The sequence below is a fragment of the Ursus maritimus genome, unplaced genomic scaffold, assembly GCF_017311325.1.
Source record: "Ursus maritimus isolate PB19 unplaced genomic scaffold, ASM1731132v1 scaffold_5, whole genome shotgun sequence".
In the NCBI taxonomy this organism is placed as follows: Eukaryota; Metazoa; Chordata; class Mammalia; order Carnivora; family Ursidae; genus Ursus; species Ursus maritimus.
In genome coordinates this window covers 88,650,826-88,667,676 of record NW_024426663.1, presented here as the reverse complement: position 1 = coordinate 88,667,676, position 16,851 = coordinate 88,650,826, and the positions used below count along the sequence as shown (strand labels likewise).

General features: G+C 50.3%; 1 protein-coding gene across 1 annotated transcript in view; it reads right to left on the bottom strand.

Moving 5' to 3' along the window:
* Nucleotides 1–16,412: 16,412 nt before the first annotated feature.
* Nucleotides 16,413–16,851, bottom strand: part of LOC103678854 (histone H2A type 1-H) — a 1,538-nt gene continuing 1,099 nt past the window's right edge. Inside the window, 1 exon segment of the mRNA XM_008708270.2 lies at nt 16,413–16,851. This exon segment is cut by the window's right edge and continues 680 nt beyond it. The gene's annotated coding sequence lies outside the window, so the exon portion shown is untranslated.

Here is a 16,851-nt window from a genome sequence, read left to right as displayed (position 1 = left end):
CAGCTGTGCTTCCCTGGGCCTGACCTCTGGCCCCTCCTGGGGACTGGCCCCCAGGTCCGTCGTTCCCCCGCAGCACCTGCTGCTCTAGCCCATTCCCTCCTCCCCATGAGAGAGGGTCCCTCATTGCCTGACCCTTGAGGCCTTTGCAGACCCCATGGTTATGGCTCAAGGCTGGGCCACATGTGTCATCCCAAAACATGCAAGGTCCACGCAAGGGTTATTTTGAGCTAAAGGTGCTTGGAAACCGGCAGATTCAAGGGGAGAGCTCAAACGCCTCTTTTTCCTCCTGAAAACAGAGCTAAGATCCGCATGTGAAAGGCGACGGGTCTACACCTGGAGAAAAAACGTTTTTCTCATCATGGAGGGGACGTGAAGACCAAAGGGGACTCTGCACACACAGCCCTTGTTGACAGAACTCTTATCTTCCTTTGGTCCGCAGAGTATCTCAGCCGCTTTCCCACCGTCGCCTCTCTTTGTTCAACCTAGTGTGAAAGCATTTAGGTTTTGCCCCTTCTGTGGGTCTTCATTTCCTCATGAAGGTTCTTCTGTCCCAATAAAACTTAAGGGCTGGGGGCACCTGGGTGGCTTGGTTGGTTAGGCATAGACTCTTCACTCCGGCTCAGGTCATGGTCCCAGGGTCAGGGGATTGAGCCGCTCGTGTGACTCTGCCCTCAGAGCGGGTCCACTTGAGATTCTCCCTCTCCCTCCGCCCTTCCCCCACCCCCACACTTGCTCCCTCTCTAAAATAAATAAAATCTTAAAAAAATAACTTAAGTGCTTCTCTCTTGTTAATCTGTTTTTTTGTGTTTTTTTTAGAGCCCCTACTGGGACCTAAGATGAGTTGAAGAAAGAATTTTCCTTCCCTGTTGCAATGGTACTCTCCCATGCCTCGTAATAGTCCTTTCAGATGAAAGTCTCTCCTTACTAAATCTGGACTTTTTTTTACTTGGTCATGATTGTCACACAGAATCTCTGCTGCCATCCCCGAGTTGGGTCAGGTTGGCTGGGCACCAGGGAGAAGAACCAAGGGACCAACCCAAGGTCACCTGGCATATATGGCTCGATCTGACGCAGTCTGACCGGGACTCCCCCATTAATCTTCCCAGGGCTGTCACTCATTCAGCGCAAGCAGCCTCCAAATCTCTGGGGGTTGCAAGCGCTAAAGGGGACGATGGTGGTTGGATGACGGATTTCTGGCACCGGCTGTGACTTCCACAGGAGCACCCAGGAAGCAGCCCTTTGGGGCTCAACTCGGGCTGCACGGCTGAGGGTTCACTTTTCTGACCACAGGAGCTTTCGTTCTGTTATCATCGTGAAGGACATTCCAGAAAGTCACAGACTTTATCTTTTGTTTTTACTATTGTGCAAGGCTGTATGCCTTTAGTCTTATGGGAGCTGGGGAGGTTTTTTGTTTTTCTTTGTATTTGAAATGCTCCTTTTTGGTTATATGTTTTTTTAACAAAGCAGACATATGGAAAGAGAGCCCATGCTTTGAGTCATTTTGACCTTAGCCAATGTATAGCTTCCCTGGGAGCCCAGAAGCAGGGCCCACACCCTTGAAAAGCTGAGAAAAAAACCTCTTTTTAGTTGGTTCAGTTGACAGTTTTCATGATCTCAGGAACTGAGTTCCCTGTGATTCCTACTCCCTCAGAGGCGCCAAGACCCAGGGGAAAATCATCCCCTAAGAAAACTCCCCAAGATTAGAGAGGTCATCTCTCTGATGACAGCTTCAGATGTGAACAGAAGCCAAACAAAGGTTTGGCTTGTCTAGGACACGTGCATTTTATAGATCAGGTTGTGTGTGCTCTGTGCATACATTGGTGCCAATCACTGCGATGAGAACAAAGGCAAGAGAACACAGCTAAAGGAAATCCCCTTACAGCTTGCAGCCCACTGATAAATCCCGGAGGTGCGCAGAGCATGACATCTCAAGGAACTTGTGGCTGCCTTAATACTGATGTTTTCTTTCAGACAAAAAACAACCTTCTCTTGAGAATAGCCAGACCTCTGGGGTCCTATGGACCTCACTTTCAGCCTACAGAACTTCCTTAGAAACTTACATTATCTCTACCCTCCCTCCACACGCTGAGAAGTATGTCATCAGTCACCCCTGATGAACACAGGCTGCTCTTTCTGCCCACGGGTCCTGTCCCTGTGCTTTAATATAAACACCCTTGTGCGCCAAAGACATCTCAAGAATTCTTCCTTGACCGTCGCATTCGGGGACTCTGCTCCAACTGTTCAGCGTCCATCCTGCGTCTGAGGGAAGCCCTCCCTAATCTAGAACATCCTTTCCTTGCTCTCACCACTCACCGTGCTTGCATGTGCAACTTGGGAAATACAGGGTTGTGTGTGGCACTTTGTTGTAGGTCCTTTGGGATTTGAGGTCACAGGTGGTTAACGTCATGCATCATTTCTGTGGGGTCGTATGGGAGCCATCAGGACTTTCAGGAGCTCACTCTACGGGTGAAGTGGGGTTCTTCCAGGGGCAGGTGGTCCTGGATACACAGTGCATGACGACTCCCCCAGAGCTGAGAACTACAGCAGATACTCAGGCTTCCAGCTGTTAGGAGAACCCTTCCAATACCCCAACTGATGCCAGGTTACTCTGGCCCCCTTTATGGGAAATTCCTGCTGACCATCTACAGGTCCTGCCTTCCCATTCTCTGGACCCCAAGCACAGTGAGCATTGAGTTCAAGTTGCCCAGAACCCCAGGAGGAGACGGCAACGGTGCGCCCCAGTCACCCACCGTCAACCGCCATTTGAGGGACCCGGGGGGCACCAAAGTGCCTCCAAAACTGCAGACCGGGCCTGGCGCTCCAGCCATCACGGAGTTCAGTACCAGGTCTGCTCCCTGTTTAGACCCATTTCATGAGCGGCTCTGCTTAGTTAGGGTTGTCTCCACCACGGTGATTCCCCGCAGCCTCCACAACAGGAAAAAACTCTGTCACGTGCTTCAATACATTTCCTTATAATGCTTTGTAACTTTCTCCTTTTTAGGAAGTTTTATTTTCTGTTTAGGTGACAGGTGGCAAGAATTTAATTCTTTTTTTTTTGGCCTCATGAATCCCTCTGGCAGTTTGGTGAAGCTCAGAATATTTTAAAACATTTAAAAATGCATACAATGAAATGTCTCAGAATGTTTCTAAATGCATGACATTTTTTAACTGCAAAGGAAATCAGTGATACTGAAGGAAATTGTCAAAATATATGCAAAAGTAGTCATATAATTACATGTATGATATAGAGAGTTGTATGTATATAAATGTGCATCTTTATTACTGCAGTAAATGCAAAGTTCTACTAGGGAAGGACTTGCGACTGCTGTCATTTCAAAGTGCCTGTGGACATGAAGGACCTTTAGAGATCTCTGTACTTCGAGGATCCCACCTGCCGTCCTCTCCTCACACATCGGTTACATGTCTATTTAAACTTCTTTTTACGGTATTGGCCTAGAGTTTGAAATATACATTTATACCCAATCTAAGTCCACTTTGCTTTGTATTTATGTAATTTTTTATTCTTAAACATATTTTATTTGTTTATTCATTTATTTAGAGAGAGTGCGAGCAGGGTAGTAGCAGAGGGAGAGGGAGAGAGAGAATCTCAGGCAGACAACACATTGAGTGTGGAGCCCGACACGGGACTCGATCCCAAGACCCTGGGATAACGACCTGAGCTGAAGGCAGATGCTTCACCGACTGAGCCACCCAGACGCCCCACAATGGCGTATATTACTCCCTTGGTGATTGTCACACAGTCCTTGGATATTCTGGTTTTTTAAAATAAAATATTATTCCATTTTCTTTCTGCGTTTCAGTTTGGTAGGTTTCTACTGGCCTTTCTTCAAGCTCACCGATTCTCCTGTGGGGCATAGCCAGGTGGCTGAGCCCTTCAGAAGCAGACATGAAGTCTGCCTTGGTGATCCTGACCTCTAGCACTTCCTTTCACAGCTCTCTTGGCATTTCTATCCCACGGCGTACATGGCCTGTCTGTCTACTTTATCCACTGGAGTTCTTAGCATATTATCAGTTGTTTTAAATTCCCAGTCTGATAATTCCAACACCTGTGTTGATCTGCATCCAGTCCTGATGGCCATTTATCTTTTCAGACTGACTTTTCCTTGCCTTTGGGCATGTCCGGTAATTTCTGGTTGAAAGCCAGACATGATGCTCACGCTGGGTGATAAGAACCAGAGCGAGTTAGGCTTGAGTGGGAAGATGTGTGGTGGTCTGGATGTCGGGTTGGGCTGTGCTTAGTGTACATGGTAGCTGCAGGCCCCAGAAACTTCTAAGACCCCTGGGGTCCTTGTTGTGTGCCCTTTGGGCTTCCCGAAGAGCTCTGTCCCAGGCAGAGTGGCTCTTTGGCTCTCCCCGCTGTGGCACATTGGCAGGATGCTGTTGGGGTGTTGGTAGGGTGTGGGCAGGGGGAGCATGCCACTCTGATTAAGTCTCCATCTCTTCTCGGACCCGTGTCACTGAGCTGTGACCTTTACAGGTGCTTCATAGCTGATTTGCTGGCGTTTGCACAGGGCCTGAGGTGGGTGGGATGGGCTAGGTCGCAGCGCACAGCTCCTAATTCTGCTCATCATAGGGAAACTCAGGGAACACACGGACACCTAGATAAATAAGGAAATGCAGAACGCACCTGGTGTAGGTTAATTTTGTGTGTTGACTGCTCTGTAAGGCACCCAGATTGCACACAGTTCTGGGTGTGTCTGTGAGGTGTTTCTGGATGAGATTCCCTTGTGAATGGGTGGACTCAGGAGAGCAGATGGCTCACCCCAGTGTGGGTGGGCTGGTTCCACCCAGGCCGAGGGCCTGGAGAGAACCAAAGCTGGAGGAAGGAGGAGTTTGCTCCTTCAGTCCGGCCGATGAGCTAGGGTGTCCATCTTCTTGCTGCTCCTCGTTCTCAGGCTTTCAGACTCAGAGTGAATCATATATATAATTATATATGTGTAATACATGTCTCTTACTCATGGAAGGATTAATAAAGAGGACATATCTGTATATGTTATTAATTCTATTTGTAGGGAGCACCCGAACTGATACACACCTTTTCACATAAAAGTGACACTAAACGAAACAAAAGCTTCCTAAACACAGGGCTGCGGCATTTGAGAGCAGGCTGGATGAAATGAATGCAGCTTCTTCAGTAGGGGTGGGGGGTGAGCTGGACGGAGGGGCCAGGGCCCATTGGTGAAGTCAGGGAACTGGGTTGGATTGTATAGGTTACAGGCAGTCGAATCTCTGAGTATTTCCAGAGAGATGAATGCTTTTATGGATGACTGTAACGCAGGTTCCCACCTGGCGCATTAATTACAACAGCTGTTCAGCCATTTCATCTCTCGAGGGGCAGACGAGCTGGCCAGGCACACTGTCTGGGGCCACCAAGGCTGTCACCAAGTACACCAGCTCCAAGGGAGTTTTTGGAGCATTGGACCAAGTGTCAGAACCAGTGGGTCTCTCCAGAGACTCCTCCAGCTTTCATCCAGTTGCCAGCAGGAAACACAGCAACACAGCATATTGACTCAGAAAACAAGTTTATTTTGCTTATAGATACTGCTCCTCCCCTGCGATGGGCTGAATTGTATCCGTCCCCAGGTTCATATGCTGGAGAACTAAAGTCTGATACCTCTGAAGGTCACTGTGTTTGCAGACAGAATCTTTAGGCAGGTCATTAAGGTAAAGTGAGGTCATTAGAGTGAGCCCTAGTTTAATACGACTGGTATCCTCATCTGAAGGGAAAATTGAGGGAGGGGGCGCCTGGGTGGCTCAGTCGGTTGAGGATCTGACTCTTGATTTCGGCTCAGGTGGTGATCGGGAGCACATATGGCCCTCACAGCCCTAAAGGAACCAACCCTGTCAACACTTTGATTTTGAACTTCGTTTCCAGAACTGTGGGGCATTACATTCTTTTTTTTTTTAAATATTTTATTTATTTATTTGAGAGAGAGCGCACGTGTGAGCCAAGAGGGGGAGGCAGATTCCACAATGAGTGGGAGTCCATCCCAGGACCCTGACATGATGACCTGAGCCAAAGGTAGATGCTTAACCATCTGAGCCACCCAGACACCCTTTAAACCTTTTCTACCAATCTCTCAATGAGCTTTATGTTTTCATGAAAATAATCCTACTTTCCCCCAAGATTATCCTTGCTTATTTTATTTATGACAACAAGTGTCATTTTCCCCATCCGATTTTTTACTGACTCATTTGGAGATAGGAAAGATAATTTAGTTTCCGAGTGAGCTCTTTCAATTGTATTTGTTTCTTCAGGGCAGTGGTTCTCAAACGCTAACATGCATGTGGACACTCATGAGCTTCGCAGAGCCGGTGGCTGGGCCTCATCCCCTTTGTGACTCAGTGGGTCTGGGGTGACCAGAGTTTGCACTCCTAACGAGCCCCCAGGTAACTTGATGCTGGCTCAGGACCACACTCTGGAAACACTCCTCTAGGACTTCCAGGTATTAAACACCCGCAGGTACGCTGACGTGTATATAGTTTCCCTAAGAAAACTAACAAATAAACAAGCAACCCACAAAACCACCCCAAACCCTCTTTGTCTACAATCTCTGATATTCCAGAATAAAGACAGTACTCAGAAGGTGATACGTTTCACCGTTATATATCATGCTGGGGCTTCATCACAATAAGCCTTGAATTTACTATGAACACCGAGAGACCTAGTTACAGATTTCATATCCCCTGGTTGAAAAGCTCCTACGCTCCTGGGAAACCCGGCTTCGCTCTGGCCCAGGCAGTAAACCAGCTGCAGCGCCGTTTGAAGGGCTTCTGGAAGCATCTGTATTCTGATTGGCTGACTTCCCCAGCAATTTTATCCAGTCAGAAAGCCTAGCTGCCTCCTATATTTAAATATGCTCTTTGATCCAATCACATGCTGCCTATTCCCAAGCCCTTATTTGCATGCAGGGCATATAAATAGGACTGCGGGTGCCGTCCGCACTGTCCCGGAGCTGCGCTGTCGTCTCTGCAAGTGCGTTTCTGCAGCCGGCAAGGCTTAACGGTAGGATGTGGCTGATAGTCAGAAGGATGGAAACGCCCAGATCTCCAGGTTCACCAGTCGCGAGTGGGCTGCTTCTTTCTACAGGAAATTACGAGACCCACTCTATTAAACCCAAACCCTCCCGCTGCTTTTAAAACAGACTTCATACTGGTTTTCTATTGCCTCCATAACAAATTACCTCCAAGACAGCAGCTTAAAGCAAAGCCCATTTATTCTGCGGTTCTGCGGGTCGGAAGTCCAGGCTCAGCTAGGCCCCTGCTGCAAAATCAAGGTGTCTTCATGGTTGTTTTCCTGTCCGAGGGCTCTGGATAACCACTCCCCCTCCAAATCCAGGCTCACTGAGGCTAGGCTGCTGGCCGTTCCTCGCGACTGCTGGCTGTGGGCTCTTCTCCCTGCCCCTGCCCACATTCCTTCTCTTGCTAGCCCCGTGGTTCCCTCCAGCAGGGGTGGGTCCCATCCCCCCTCCTGCTTCCAATGTGTCTGAGTTCTGTGCTGCGTTCTGGGTTACTTCAGCTGAATAAAGCTGTCTGCTGTCAAGCCGCTTGTGATGAGATTGGGAAATCTAGGATGATCTTCTCTTCAGATCTGTAGCATTAATGACAGCTGCAAGTCCTGCAGGGGCAGGGGAAGGGGTTGCAGTCTGCCTACTAAAGACATGTCTGGTCAGATGTTCCCTTAGGATCTGTGTAGTCGTCCATTATTCAAACCAGTGAGGTTATGTAAAAAACGAAGCTCCTTCCTCCATGGGTGGACCCGTAAGTGCAAGGCGGGTTCACATCCTCGCGTGGACATCCACAGATGGCTCAGCCAAGCAGCATGTAACAAAGCGGGAAGGTGTGTTTGTTTTGTTTTAGAAAAATTACCTGATGAAAAAGGGGTGTGTCGGAGAACCCTAACACAGAACGTGTGTTATCTCTGAGTTTTTCCTGGGTGGGAATATTTGCCTGCCTGAATGAATGATTATACAATCATGGGGGATGCATGGGGGATGCATGGGAAGTTGGAGTGAGCAGACGTTACGGTTGCACGGATACGAAATGCATTCACAGCAGAATATGCCAGCTCTCAGTGGAAAGAGATGAGAGGAATGTCAGTGTCACCCTCCTAGTGTGTATGTTACACACAAATGTGGCCATGGCTTTGGTGAGGACCATAGGATCAGGGTCATGCTAAATAAGGCGACCCCAAAGTCTTTGTGGTTCAGACTCAAGAACAAAGACACAGTTGACCCTGGAACAACACAGGGCTCCCCTGAGCCCTTGAAAATCCATGTATAACTTTTGATTCCCCCAAGACTTAACTACTAATAATAGCCCGCTATTGACAGGAAGCCTTACGGATAACATCAACAGTTGATTAACGCGTATTTTGTGTGTTATATGCGTTATATACAGGAATCTTACAGTAAAGTGAACTACAGAAAAGAAAATGTTATTAAGAAAATCGTAAGGAAGAGAAAATACATTTGCAGAGTTGTACTATATTTTAAAAACAAAAACTGTATAAATGGACCTGCACAGTTCAAACCCGTATTGTTCAAGGGTCAACTGTAATGTGTTAAATAACTGGGTTTTTTCCTTTAAAACCTGGGAAATTTCAAACATATATACAGGTAGACAAAATAGTAAAATGGACTAGATTTCAGCAATTATCAGCCAAAGACCAATTTTGACTTCTATTTCTACCTTTCTCTTGCTCAGATTAATTTGAAACCTAAAATCCAAAATATTCTATCATTTCATGCATGAATTTCTAGGTCACCCAGTTGACTGAAAGATTTTTATTTAATAATTCAGGAATATAATTAATCACACTCCTCAACAAACGGCAGATGCTGTCTTCCAAGTGTTTATCAGTAACAAACCTTCTCAACAGTATACTACACAGAGCTTATAAGCATTAATAAAGGAAAATTTTCAACTTCTAATGTGTGTGGGCCCTGCTCCTGGGCTCCCAGGAAAGCTATATTTAAACATTTACCAAGGTGAAAGTGATTTGGTAAAACCTCAAAGCATGGGCTCTATTTCTGTACCTCTGCCTCTAAAAACAAAAACAAAAAACACCCCACAAAAAACAAACAAACAAAAAACCTCCCTGGTTCCCATATTAAAGGCATACAGCCTTGCACATACTAAAAAATAAGATAAAGGCTGTGACTTTCTGAATGTCCTGCACTGTGATCTCTCTCTCCTGGGTCTCCTGCCTGCCCGTGGATGTCAGACTTGCCAGCCCCACAGTCATGGGAGCCAATGCCTTAAAATACATCTCTCTCTGTATATCCTATTGCTTCTGCTTCTCTGGAGAATCCCCGCTGAGAAAACCTGGAATCACGACTCTCTTTTGTCTTTCACCCCTAGTTGTAAATAGGCCAAGGTCTTTTCTGAGCTTATTATTATTATTGTGATGATTACTATTTTGGTAATACTTTGTCCCCGGCAACTAATAACACCTACTCAGGCTCTATGTTAAAATGGACGGAGGGGCACCTGGGTGGCACAGCGGTTAAGCGTCTGCCTTTGGCTCAGGGCGTGATCCCGGCGTTATGGGATTGAGCCCCACATCAGGCTCCTCCGCTATGAGCCTACTTCTTCCTCTCCCACTCCCCCTGCTTGTGTTCACTCTCTCGCTGGCTGTCTCTATCTCTGTCGAATAAATAAATAAAATCTTAAAAAAAAAAAAAATGGACGGAGGTCTCACTACGTAAGGAGACATGCAGAATTCCTGCCACAGGATGTAGGGACCACTTTGGCCGTTCATCGTTTCTTCTGTGATAATGCTGCCTAGAAAGAGCCCCCAAACCTTGGTGACCTTTGGCAGCCAGCTGCTGGGCACCGGGGTTGCTGGCTCCAAGTTGCCATTCTGACTCCCATCTTCTCTCTCTGGGCTCCAGGAGCAGCTTCTCTCTGGGACATGCAGGTCTCCCATGCAGGACAGGAGCGAAAGGGTCATGGTAGCTTGCTGCCACCTGCAGCCCTTGTCCAGAAATGGGGCACAGTCCTTCCTGCCATCAGCCAGTGGGGCCCATGGTGTGTTAGTTTCCTGGAGCTGCCCTAACAAGCTACCACAAACTGGGGGCTTACAACAGGGGGTTAACCAACCCCATGCCCCTCACCCAATGCCTCGGCTGGAGGCCAGAAGTCCAGATCAAGGTGTCACAAGGCCATGCTCCCCCCAGAGGATCTGGGGGCAAATCCTTCCTGCCTCTTCCAGCTCCTGGGGGCTCCAGGTGTCCCTCAGCTTGTAGCTACGTTACTCCAATCTCTGGATCCATGTTCACCTTTCCCCCACTGTGTGTCCACACTCCCTCGCCTTTCTTCTATCAAAAGATATGTGATTGCATTTAGGCCCAGGATAATCCAGGAGAAGCTCCTCCTCGAAGATCCTTGATTTCCTCCTGTTTCCCACACGGGGTAATAGTCACAAGTTCTGGGACGAGAAGAATAGTTTGTTCAGTGGTGGTTTTTGGAACCAGCCACATGAAGCCACACCCAAGGTTAGCGGAGCAGGGCAGCTCTCCCCTGGGGTGAGGCGTGGGGCTTGGGATGGGGGAACATTTGCTGAATTCAAAGCAGCACAGGGAGATTTAGTGCAGGGCAAACCCACTTCCTGTCAGGAGCAGAAACCAAGTAAACAACACCTTGGTGACCTTTCTTAAATTTGTATTGCTAAATGGAGTGACTCTTGTGGAGAAAATATACACATATCCCAGCTGGCTCTGCCAAAGGGAAAGGCCTCTTGAGAGTCATGTGGAAGAAAGGAACGTTCTTATCATCGCAAAGATCTGTCGAAAGAACTGTCTCCGCAGGAGGGACACAGATGTCACCATGAGGAGACAACAGTGACCAAGAGAGACCTAATAGAAGCAGCACTGACTACCCTCCCCCTGCTCCACCCCGCCCCACGGCCAACGTGAGGTCTGCACCCAGCTAGCTTTTCACTGAATGGGCAATACTAATTTTCATCAGGAGCAAATCTCCTTGGAGTGTGGTTGCATCCACAACCTGAGTGCAAAAACCAAAAGCAAAATAGCTGAATTCGTGTTTTGAGTAAACAAACAAACCAAAAAAACCCACCTAAATCCAATCTGTGTTTGTCAACGTCACTAAGCAATTCTCCCGGCCTCAGAGGACATTGCATGTCCCACAAATTTACGTCAGTTGTGACCCTATCTACCTGGAGACAGCGTCAGACCCCACAGGCTCAGGGCTCAGTCCCCCAAGACCACCCCCACCCCCAGAGCCCACGCCAATGGCAAGTCCAGGTTCATGGTTAACTAGAACGTTCAGTTTCCGCAAAGATTACAACCGTGACTACGGAAGGACGTAAATAAGATTATGTTGCATTTTTATTGATTTCGGTAAACAGGAAAGCGCTGACATATATGGGTATTTGGTTCTTAAGCATATGTCTATCTGAAACGTTCAGATGTGGACATGCGCGTATCCCCATAAGCAGCAAAGAGGGAAACAAAGCGTGGACAGAGATCCGATGCCCTCCTAGGAGAGGGGAGGAGGGGAGAGACGCAGCTGGGACGGGGCGAGGGGAAAGCCGGGAGCTAAGGGGTGCTGACGGTGCTCCAGCCCTGTGCGCACCGGAGCAACGGACTCAGTGAGCCGTCCCCGGACAGACAGAACGATGCCTTTCAGGAAGAACGCACGTAGCGCCTACATCTAAGGAATGCGCACCCCTGCGAGAAATCAGTGCCGTCCAGGGTGCAGAAGCCGGTCAGCATCCGAGATTCGGGGCCCAGGGGAGCAGCGGCGAGGCGCGGCGCCCGCCGGGCCCACGATGGCAGTCAGTACCCAAGGCCACCGGGGCGAATTCGCCTCCAATGCGGTCAGGTCGAGAGCTTTTGAAATGACCAACCGGGAAACGTGCCCGAGCGTAAATAAGGGCCGCAAATGCTTCGGTGCTTTACCCAGGGAGTCGCGAGGACAGCCCGCAGGAGCCGCCTCCGAACCCACCGCCGCCCTCGGCGTGCCAGCGCGCCAGCAGCCACCCGCGACCGTCCCCTGCGCCCCCGCGTGCGGGCGCCATGGAATCCCCGGGCTTCTGCACCCCCAGCATCTCCGTGCTCCCCTTCACCCCTGCATCCCGGTATCTCTGCCCCCCTGCATCCCTGCGTCCTTTGCGCCCTTGTATTCCCGCCCCGCTGCATCCCCTCGCTCCTGCCTCCCTGCCAACCTCCACCGCGGCTCCCCAGAGCTCCACCATCCTCAGGGGTTCGCCAAGCCTCCCTATCGCCCGCTGCCTTCCCGGACCAAGGATGCCAAGACCCAGGGTTGCCGCGACGCGCCGCCAGGCCGGAGGCCCTAGGCGGACTAGTGCGCCACCCCGCCCGGCGCGTCCCAGACACGCCTGGGGACGCCCAGCGCATGCGCTGCATCCTCCGGGAGCGGCCCCGAGATGGCGACCCCGGCTTCAGAAGACGTCATCAAGCCCACGTCCCTTTTTCCGTTTCAGCAAAAACAGCTGCGCGCGCTCTCCCCGACCGCCTCAGAAGAGGCCGCAACCGCTCCGCTCCGTCGCATCTCGGAGCCTGCGGGAGGGTGGCCCTCATTCCTGAGTCCTTCGTTTTCTTTTCTTGGTGACTTCTTCCCAAGCAGACCCTGCATGTATGCAGCCCCTGGACAGTTTCCGAGCAGTAATGCCTTCAAGGGCTTAGGAACCAGGTAGCTAAGGCTACTTCTGCCAGACACGCCCGTGGCGTGTGAAGATGGCCGTGTCTCACACACACAGATGTGCACCCGGCGTCCGGCACACCTGTAGGGGCGCTCACCGCGCCGCGCCACTCCGCGTACACAGGTGTCCTTGGGAATCGGGGCACCCAGGGTTTCTCCTGCCATTGGGGGGCGGGGGTTGGGGGGCTGAGAGTCCCACACACTCTCCAGTGTAATGAGGGGAGGAAACAGCAGTTCCATGGTGAGTGCTGTCGGACACTGGTGGCTAATGTGTTCGCGCGGAAGGGCTCGCAGGCCATCAGAGCGCTCAAACCGGGTGGTTTATTAAATCCATTGCAAACTCCCAGCAGAAGCAAGGTGGAAGAGGTGGTGTCAGTGGGGAGGAGAGCTGCCCCTCCCGATCCCAGGCACAGCTGTCCCAAGTCCCGGGCTTCCCGCTGCCTCAACCTTCCCGCTGATGGTGGGGCCACGGGTTGCTGGGCCCATGCACACAGGTGTGGTGTCCCTGCCACTCCGTGACAGGCTCACCTGTGGAGAGTCCCAGAGGTGGCTGACTGAGACCTAACAGAAATTGAGTGCCTCAAGGGTGATTGCTTGGTGCCCACTGCATACTTATTGATCCTGAATATTTAGTGCCTCCTCTATACTTAACACGAATAGTGCCCAGATACCTCACATTTAACTACCTTGTGTCTTGGTTGTCTTGTATTTTTAAGCCCCACTCTCTCTCCTCACTTTTATCTATACTCCCATCTTAGGAAATTCATCCATTCCCCTCCCCTACCCCAGCTGCCCAATTTTTTTTTTTTTCTTGTCTTCTCCAGCAGGATGGAATATTCTAAGACAATAGAACAGGTGCTCCCTCCAGGAGGCTGCAGCCAGGGTGAGGGAATGAGGGTGCAGCGAGTGAGGGGCCTGGCCGGTGCAACAGCCAGGAGTGCCTCTTCACTGTGGAGTGTCGTCAGTTCTTTGCATGTTCCCGTCTAGTGCCTGATCCAGCTTGACCTTCTCATCTCAAGACTTTTTAATTACACCTGCAAAGACCCTTTCTCCAAATAAGATCACACTCACAAGTTCTGGGTGTTAGAATGGGGTCATATGTATTTTTGCGGGGAGAGCACTACAGGTGGGATCCAGGACTAGGGTGTCTCCACAGAGAGGCCCTGCCTCCTGACATTCCCCATGTGCTGATGGTCTCCAGGTAGGCATACCTGGCTGCGGGGGTGACAAGGAGGTGCCGCCATGGGGGTGTGCCTCTGATGCAGGGTGCAGGCTGGCCGCCAGGAGAGGGGGGAGCTCCCAGGTAGGAGGGTGGGAGCCTGCATCTCCAGGAAGATAGCTGCCATGGATGACGGTTGGGCCCCACCGATGCCCTGGCTTGAATGAACGCAGGGAAGGAGGATGCTTCTGGTTGAGCCACAGAACCCGTGGTGGACGGCAGTGTGGCTCTTGCTGCTCCTAACACCAATGGTGGAGGTGTCTCCATACTGGGGACCCAGCAGGCCTCAAGATTTGTGACCCCCAGTGTGCGGCATGAGTCACAGGGTGCAGGCTGGGCCTCAGGGGTCCTGGGGACTCTTTGTCTTCAGGGAACCATGTGAGGAAGCCGAACCATCCTTGGAGAGAGACTATGCATAAGAAGACACAAGACACCCAGCCATGCAAAGGAGGCAGCGCCTTCCCAGCCGACTTCACACTGCCTACTGACCTACCAGATTAACCGCCCCCCCCCCCGACCCTCAAGGGGCTGGGACATTTTGGGCTGCTCCGTCATCCCTCAGGAGAAAACTGGCAAGACAGGACTCAAGTAGGGCTGTCCTGGGGCTGGGGCAAGCTGTGGACAGGGCAGTGGGTAAGGAAGGGTGTCCTGGAGGACCGAAGGCAGTATTGGCAGGAGGGGTGGTCACGGGCTCCATGGTCTGGGGAAGGAGAGAGGTGCCAGGACCGGTCTCCCCAGAGAGCTGCCTGGGACCCAGCCACCCACGTGGAGGGGAGTGGGCACAGGGGAGGATGCAATTTTAAAGCTTTTGCTTGGCGGGCATGGGAGAAAGCAAAGCCTCGGTGAGGCTTGGTGGGCAGTGTGTGGAAACAGACCCTCCTGGGAGCACGAGGTCAATTCTGATGACCAGGCCTGGGACCTCCATGCAAGAGAGCAGAACAGCTCTGCTCAGCCCAGACCTAACAGCTCTCAAGCTGGGTGACCCAGTCCTCCTTGAGGCGTGTCCCATAACACCCTAATTCAGGATCTAAGCAAACACAGAAATTGAGGGGGTCCTTTATGCTTGTTCACTTGGGATATTCTTTTTTTTAATTTTTAAAAATTTTTATTTTTTCATTTCTTAAAGATTTTATTTATCCATTTGAGACAGAGAAAACGATCATGAGTGGGGGGAGGGGCAGAATTGGGGAGAGGGAGCAGCAGACTCCCTGCTGAGCAGCCCAATAATGTGGGGCTCGATCCTGGGATCATGATCTGAGCCAAAGGCAGACGCTTAACTGACTGAGCCACCCAGCCTCCCAGGCGCCCCCCGTGGGGGATTCTTAAACATGTTGGTAAAAAGACAGAAATGAACAGCACAAGGAGGAGGGACCAGATGTAGGGCGGGGACTGGGGACAGACCCATACCGTGGAGAGGGGCTGGTGAGTTATGGGACCTGTCCAAAGTGAGTGGAGAATTCCGGAAGCTGGGAGCACTTTCCTGGCAGTGGGTGTGGGTCTTTCCTTTCTTCCTGTGGGACTTTGCATCTCCTTGGCTCCCCTTTCTCAATAAACTACTGGCCCCACAGGGACATAGGGAGCATGACAGAGAGAATCCCAGGGTGGGGGACAGGAGCATGGGACCTGCTACAGTGAGCCAGGAAAAGGCTTCGAAGTTCCAAGCTTCAGAGAGGCTGAGGTTGGCCCCACCAGCCCCCCTCCTTCCCCAGCCCCTGGCAAGCACTGATCTGCTTCCCGCCTCTATGGCTCTGTCTATTCTGGCCGTTTCTTATACATGGGATCATACCCTGTGTGGCCTTTTTGTGTGGCTTCCCTGACAAACGTGTTTTCGAGGTTCATCCACACGGTCGCACACTGGTGCTGCACTCCGTGGCTAAATGGCCTTCCACTGTGAGCACAAGCACATTTTGTTCACACTCTTCTGTGGGGACATCTGGGCTGTTTCCAGCTTGGGGATGTGAGCAATCTCGCTGTTGGGAATGTGCGAGTCACGGGGTCATTGTGTATACCTGGGAGTGGGATTGCTGGGCCATGTGTTGCTTTCTTATTGAAGCGTGGCTCTGATGGGCTTTCTCTTCAGAGGCAGGCAGCTCTGAGTATGTTATCACATTTCTGAACCAGGTAACCCCTTATAGACCATCAGACGTTAGACCAGAGCCATCCAACTGAACTTTCCGTGATGATGGAGCTGTTCTGTTCCCCTGCTGTCTGATGTGTGGCTGCTGGTCACATGTGGCCAGGACGGCTGAGAAACTGCATCCCACCCAGCCACGTGCTTCGCTAAGTCCCTCCACTGCAGGGCAGTCCTGTGTTCAGATCCACGTGGACAGAGCAGGCTTGTACATCCTTGGTGTGAATTCCTTTCACAGCACTAGGATATTTTCTTAAGACCCGCAGATGTGTGGTTAGCTCCAGATGGTGTCTAGGGAGCCCTGGTTTGAGTAGACCTAATTTTAGTAAGTACAAATTACATAATAATTCTGAATTGTCTTATCCACCTGTCTTTATTGCTATAAAAATTAATGAAAACAATAAAGATATTAATAATAAGAATAACAACAGTTATCAGGCTTTTTCTGTGCCAGACATTGTTTTAAAGGAATTATTATGAATCAACCACTTAATCCCTCCTCACCCATGGGGTGGGTGCTCTTAACATTCTCACGACTTTGCCAGGACTCTTGGGATTGTCTAACTCCCCTTTATTACAAAATTTGGAGCTCATGAACAGTCAGTCCTCTTCGGAAATAGCCACACATGTGTTACATAATCTGATGGTAACAATGTTCACTTTACACGTACTAAATTCGCAAACCTAGTTTTCTTCCCCAAACTCAATGGACAAATTATCTTATTGATTTTAGCTATCAGGTTAAGGGACTTGGATTCATGTTTGACCAACCCAGATTGAACAATTTACACTC